Source organism: Gavialis gangeticus, unplaced genomic scaffold, assembly GCF_001723915.1.
Source record: "Gavialis gangeticus isolate Ggan-Ray unplaced genomic scaffold, GavGan_comp1, whole genome shotgun sequence".
In the NCBI taxonomy this organism is placed as follows: domain Eukaryota; kingdom Metazoa; phylum Chordata; order Crocodylia; family Gavialidae; genus Gavialis; species Gavialis gangeticus.
Genome location: NW_017728992.1, coordinates 65,329,320 through 65,336,058, shown reverse-complemented (window position 1 = coordinate 65,336,058; position 6,739 = coordinate 65,329,320). Strand labels below are relative to the sequence as shown.

Genomic DNA, 6,739 nt, shown 5'->3' with positions numbered 1-6,739 from the left:
ATTAGTGTGGTCTCATCCCCAAAAGGTGGAGCCTGACCAGGTTGCCCTGTGCTTTTTCTGTATATAAATTCCTGAAGCATCCTGGGACTCATAACCTTTGTGAGATGTATCTGGGGTATACAGATACTGAACAGTGCTGATCTGTGGGATTTACCATGGCTTGAAGTGCTGTTGACTCTCCTGGGGCTGAGCCCAATTAACTCGATTGTAAATCATAAGCTTTTTGGTTTTGGAGTAATATCATGAACTGTTTGTACTACCTATGCAAGTACAAAAGGTAAACCTCCAATAATTAGATTCTATAACTGAAAAATTATAACAAATTGATACATTTTCCATGCATAGAACCTAATTATTGGGGAGGGCATCTAATATTTAGGGTCCTCTTATATTCAAGTAAGTATGGTAACTGTTAACATGACTGATCTGTAGTAGTAATGCAGGCTGTCTGTACTTATATTAGTCCTTCAGTGCCTGTCTCTACCTATATTAGTCCTTCCCACAATCCCTTCTAAAAAGACAGATGTGTCATGGGAGAAGAATTAATAGAGTGGTTCAACATAATGCACTGCTAAGAATCAAGGGATATGGCCTCAGTGGCAGACACAAGTGCAATGCACACTGCATTATTTTCCAGGGTGACTGGTCTCTTTTGAGACATACTAACTCAAGAGAAGTAACTTAGGTAGATAACTCAGGCTCCCTTTGAAGTGAAGGAACATGCTCAGTAAAAATCCCTTAGGGTAACTAGTGTAGATAAAACCTCCTGTACTCAGAGACTGGACCTTTATCTGCTAGGTAAATTGGTCCTCTGTCTGCATTTAAATCCATTTCACCTATGTGCTTTCAATACCATCAGTCTCCGCTGCTTTTGTATGTCATAGTTATGGATGTTTCCCTTATTGCCACCCTGTTTCTTCTCTCTGCCCCCTCCTGCCAACCTGACTATTAAGCAATGCCTGAATGAATAAATGAAAACCTGTTGTCATCATTGGCTATTCAGTTTGAGAGAGACTATTTGTTGTTCGTCGTGGCCACATATATTTGCACAGACAGCATAGCTACCAGCAAACAATGTGTATATATCTATGCTATATATACGATATGACAAATAAAATTCATAATGTTTGGCTCAAAAACTCTGTTCACTGAAATCCAGAAAAAAATCCACAAGTACAGACTGTAAAGGCCATGACAGCTATTGACTAAACACTTAAGAAAGTCTGATGCTGTATTCATTTGTATGCGTGCACACAATGAGCAACATTATATATACCACACAATGAGCAACATTATTTAAAGTTTTCAACTAGAGACAAAATTTTCTTCAGGCATTTTTGGATGTGGTGAAGTAGAATCAGGAAGATGTATTATGAGATGTATGAGCTATATTTCATCTGTGTTTTTTCTAAGAGAATTTTTTCAGTAATGCTGGATGACTTTTAATCTTAACCTAAAATGATCATGTGTCCTTGTCATGCTATTTCCTCATATTATCGCTAAGTATATTTTGAAAGTTTGAGCCACTTTAAATTCATGTCAGATTGATTTAAAATAGTTCAGATCCCAAGCCATACTTGCATTTTTCCAGAATTGGAAATAAAGGTGGTGAAAATATTTCAAAATTTTGGTGCTGACCAATAAGAAGAAAAGGGTTAGCCACCAATTTGGGATTTGTATCCAGTGGCCAATGTAGATTTTTTTTTTTCTAAATGTCTGGAGGTTTTGGAACTAGTGAGGCTTCTACTTGTATCTACTATACACATATAAAAACAAGGAAACACAGCGATAATTTATTGCTAATGATCATTGGCTTCTAAATTATCACACAATTTCTCTTTTTTTAACCAGTTAATTTGTTCTTAATATCAAATTATGTATATATCTTTCCTTCATTAGAAAAATGATATCTTTGGTGTACCTTGACTCTTGTGGGCCTACAATACCTACTTTTATTTTAGGACAATATTAAGAACATTCCAATATTAGGAACATTGCAATCATGCTTCACAAGTACTTTAACAAGAATTTGTGAGAGAAGATTCCTTATGTTTTATACGGTACATTTGTTTTTCTATAGAGCATACTTTTAACAGTGCTGTTTGCTCTTCCTTGCTTTGGACTTCCTAATTCAAACTCCCTGTCATGGATGGGAGTGGCCAGCTGGGATCAGCTGACCTTCTGATTCCACCCTATAAACCCTTGACCTGGAACAAAAAGTGTCTGGGCAACAGGGCAACCTGGCTCAAGCCTGCTTTGCTGCTCCCTCTGGCTTGCTCCTTGACCTCACTCTCTGTTTGATCTCCTGACTTCTTGACTTGGCTCCTCCCTGGACTTCCCTCTCTGTTTGACCTCCCCGCTTCTGACTCAGCATGTTCCAGGACCTTGCTCTCAGGCTGACCTCCTAGTTCCCTGACCTGATTTTCCCTTATATTTATTCATCCATCCTGACCTTGGCCTTCACCTCAGTCCTTTGTAGCCCCAGACCCGGCTGCCCATGTCCCAATTTAACAGCATGTTCTAGATGGCATAGACTGAGTTCTTTGCTTTAAAATACCAGACACAGAGAAGTGTGTGGAGTCATTTGTGCAAACATCATTTACACAATAGAATCAGATGTTAGGTATTTATTATTGAGTTGGATGAAAAACTCCAAAAATCTCTGTGCCAACTCAGAGGTGTTCAAATATAGACGCTTCTTTGAAAATGAGGTCAGTAAAGTCTAATATTTCTCTTTCAACCCTCTTATTAAAACTTCACTTGAAAGGGTTATGAGTGTGGAATTACTCAGCAGGGCTGCTTTGTGTTTTGAGAGAATAACAAAGCAGCCATCTCTGTAGATTTCTTATGGACCCCTTGATTTCTCTTTAAAACTGCCAACACTTTAGATCTAAAACATTTAAATTCCCTCCCAATGTACATTCCTAAAATTGCAGTCATCACCCTCCGGAGTTTGTCAGCACTCTGCTTAATCTGTCAGAAGCTGAGTAATTCAGTGCACTTACCCAGGGAACAAGATATCTCTAGGGGGGGACCAGAAGGGTTTGGGGGAGACGCTGTTTCCCCTAGCGCCCGCTGGCATAACAAGGAGTAATGGGCACAAGTTGATGGAGAGGAGGTATAGATTGGACGTCCGCAAAAACTACTTCACAGTTAGGGCGGCTAGGAGCTGGAACCAACTTCCAAGGGAAGTGGTGCTGGCCCCTACCCTGGGGGTCTTTAAGAAGAGGCTGGATGCCTACCTGGCTGGACTCATTTGAGTCCCGTTTTTGTTTTGGGGTTTTGTTGTTCTCTCGCCCTGGCAGGGGGTCGGGCTAGAAGATCTACTTAGGTCCCTTCCGACCCTAAATCTATGAATCTCTGAAACTATCTCCTTGGAGATTATGTTCTTGGTGGTGCAGATCACTGTCAGCAAGGCAATCAGTGGTCACTAGATCTACCTCTTGTGAGATTATAGGTTTTTTTTTATTGAAACTTTAGTTTGAGGTAGGTTTTTCTACTTAAATATAAAAGTTCATAGTCTAAAGGAAATGAAAAAGCGTGATGTATTTTTAAGCTTTATGTTTGCCAGGTCTTAATTCATACCATTATTTTACTTGGTATTGCCACTTGCATGTAATATGCATTGTTTATTTTATATTGCATCTAATAATTTTCAACAAAGGCCACATACATATTATTTTGAAAAGTGTAATTTTTTTTAAATTCAACTAAGAGACTTCTGAAAGACAATCTAGGAATATCAAAGGAAACAGAGATAGGCAGTAGGGCTGTGCAAAGCTTTGGATCGCAATTCAGATTTGGAGAGGATTCGGATGATTTGGAGGCCAAGTCTATTAAACCAAATTGATCAATCACTAGGAGCTTTAGGCTTTCCAAAGTTGTTCGGAAAAGATTTGGCAATTAGGAGATTCAGCCATGGGGTATAATGGGGAATCAATGAAATATCTATAACTTTGTTCTTTTTTGGCTGATTCAGACGAAACTTGCAGGGATGATAGCCCCTGCTGAGGGCATGAAGCCTTCCAAGTTTCAAGGTGATAGGGGTTTCTGAGAAACTGCACCTCAAATCCTGAAAGCAAAACTTGTGTCACGTGTGTGTGTTAAGCCACAGTGGGGTGAAAACTGCAGGGATTTCACAGCCCTGCTGTGGCTTAACATACACATGACATGAGTTTTGCTTTCAGAGCATTGAGGTACAGTTTCCCAGAAACCCCTGCACCTATCACCTTGAAACTTGGCAGGCTTCATGCCCTCAGCAGAGGCATGAAGCCTGCCAAGTTTCATCTGAATCAGCCAAAAAAGAACAAAGTTATAGATATTTCATTGTCTTCCCCATTATACCCTATGGCTGAATCTCCAAATCTTTTCCGAATCGATTCGACTGAATCTATTCAGGAAAGTGATTCAAATCTCCAAATTGAATCGCCTGAATCCGAATCGGAAAGTTGCCTATTTGCAAAGGCCTAATAGGCAGGTAATCAAATTCAACAGCAATTCAGTGGGATGTGGACACCAAGCTTTTCTAGGCCCCTTTGAAAATTTCAGCCTAAAATAATGACGATTTGCCTTAAAGACTTACGGGCGCACTTTCTTATTATTAGACCACGTACAAAAATGAGTGGCTGTTTTTAGGTGCTGGAATGGTTTGCTTAAAGCTTTCTTTTCCAGAAAGTAGCTTATCATAGCAAAAGACTTTGAGGGTAAGGAATAATTAGATTGTAAGCTGTATAGGTGACCCTTCTGTAGAGCTGTGCAAATATTAGGTTTTTAAATCAGTGGCTGAAATATAAAGTTGGGTTAGTTGGGTCCAAACTGAAAAACATTTGGCGGGAGGGGGGAGAAGCTGGTGAAAAAATAACATCATTTCAGTCTGGATTGAATCAAGGTGTTTTAATATGGAGTTATTTAACCCTTTTCTGCTCCCACTTTTAAAGAAAGATATACACTTTGAAGTGAAAATACTGTTTTGAAAATGTCAAAATGAAGTTTAGACTTTCCAAAAGAAATCCCTTTTTGTTTAAAAGTTATCAAAACATAAAGTTTCAATATTCTTTGAAACCTTTCCTTATTTTTGGTTGAAACTATTGGGCAAATTCAAGCTATATTTTCAATAAATTTTGCTCTGAGCTCTACTATACTCCTTTTGTTTGCACATCACCAGTCGGATTGAATTTCACTTTTGTTCTCCTTGTTGATCAAGGACCATGTAATACATACATGTGCAAAAATATGGAATGAAAAGACATTACACTGTGAGTGCAATGACCAGTGCAAATTAGGGTTATGTCCCTGACCACCTTCCACTTTCCAGCTCCCACTGACTTTTAGAAGGTGAGTGTTGGCAGCAGGATCTTTCTAGGTCAGGGGCAGGCAAAATGTGGCCTGGGGGCTGGATGCAGTCGACCAGGCCATTCTATCTGGCCTACAGGGTCCTTAAAAAATTTAGAAAATTCATGTTTATCTTCCCTGGGCTGCCTGTTGTGCAGCCTACAATGGCTTGCTAAAAATCAGTAAGCAGCCCTCTGCCCAAATTAATTGCCCACCCTGTTCTAGCTTGTTACATTTATGTGCGAGAAGGATCCCAGTGTGTCGGTCTGCCTATTCTTACTTCCTTTCTCTTGAGGTATCTACAGAAGAGGGATGGACATCATCTTTCAGTCATTTCAAATCAAGTCAGTCCTAAGGCCACTGCAGCTGTTGGGGCACCTTATATGCTGTGACAATCCTCCACTCCATATGAGGTTAGCTGAGTTGCTTTGCATCTTCAGTGATTCTTTAGGCAAAGTAACTTGGTGGCACCCATCTCCTCTCCAGCTATAGATGGCTGTTAGCTCACAGGGAGCTCATCTTGTTTTTAGTTCTGCTGGGTGTCCACATACCCTCTTTACCCAGGTTAGCCCAGGTTGGGGTGCTGGTTTAGTTGTCAACAACCTGACCATAGAACAGGGTATATTGGTTTACAAGACAGCAGACCAAGAGAGGCCTGGCTTGACAAGGTGAGTCATTTCATTACCATGAAAAGAAGTTCAAAGCTGTATATACAACAGAAAAGTGCTTGAAGTGTCCAAGACATCTGGAGTGGACTAAGGATGGCAGTAGGCAGATGCAGCAGATAGCAGGGGCGTGATTCAGAGACAACCATATTAAACGTAGATTCAGGTCTTTAAATTGGAAAGGGGGCTGGCTGTGTGGGAGGAGGAACTTCTATGAATCAAACACTGTCTGATGCCAGGAAACATTTGAGATCCAGCCTCTGAATGTCTAATTAATTTTACGCTTTTGGGAAATGGTTAGTTGCAGAGTTATACTATTGAATATGCTGCCTTACTTGAAATATAGAGGTTGGAGCTATAATGAAAAGGAAGAAAACAGACAGGGTCTGGGCATTTGCAACATAGATTTAAAAAAATGGTAGCTTAAGTCATTTATCACTCAAGGGGGGTTGACTGTTCCCAAACTGAACTGCTCCTATCTTTTGAGCTATTTATACTTTGGCCACTATGTTTTGCTACATAGTAATTACCATTGATCCCTAAATTGTCCTTTTGGCTTACACTTAGCAAAATAACACAAGACATTTGATCGTGCTGGTTGCAGCCAAGGCTTTGCAATTTCAGTGTGATTATTCTGACTCAAGACTCAAGTCACTCAATATCATTCTTGAAGATCTACTTCAAAGGTAGAGTGTTGACTGCAGAACCACATAGGAAAATTGGCATGGTGATTAGCCACAATT

General features: G+C 39.9%; 1 long non-coding RNA gene across 1 annotated transcript; it reads right to left on the bottom strand.

Moving 5' to 3' along the window:
- Positions 1-292: 292 nt before the first annotated feature.
- On the bottom strand, positions 293-5,819 carry LOC109299456. Its single transcript, XR_002097864.1, has 3 exons — positions 5,725-5,819; positions 423-426; positions 293-305 (listed from the first exon to the last, which is right to left on the bottom strand). It is a non-coding gene; the product is annotated as an uncharacterized LOC109299456 (long non-coding RNA).
- Positions 5,820-6,739: the final 920 nt, after the last annotated feature.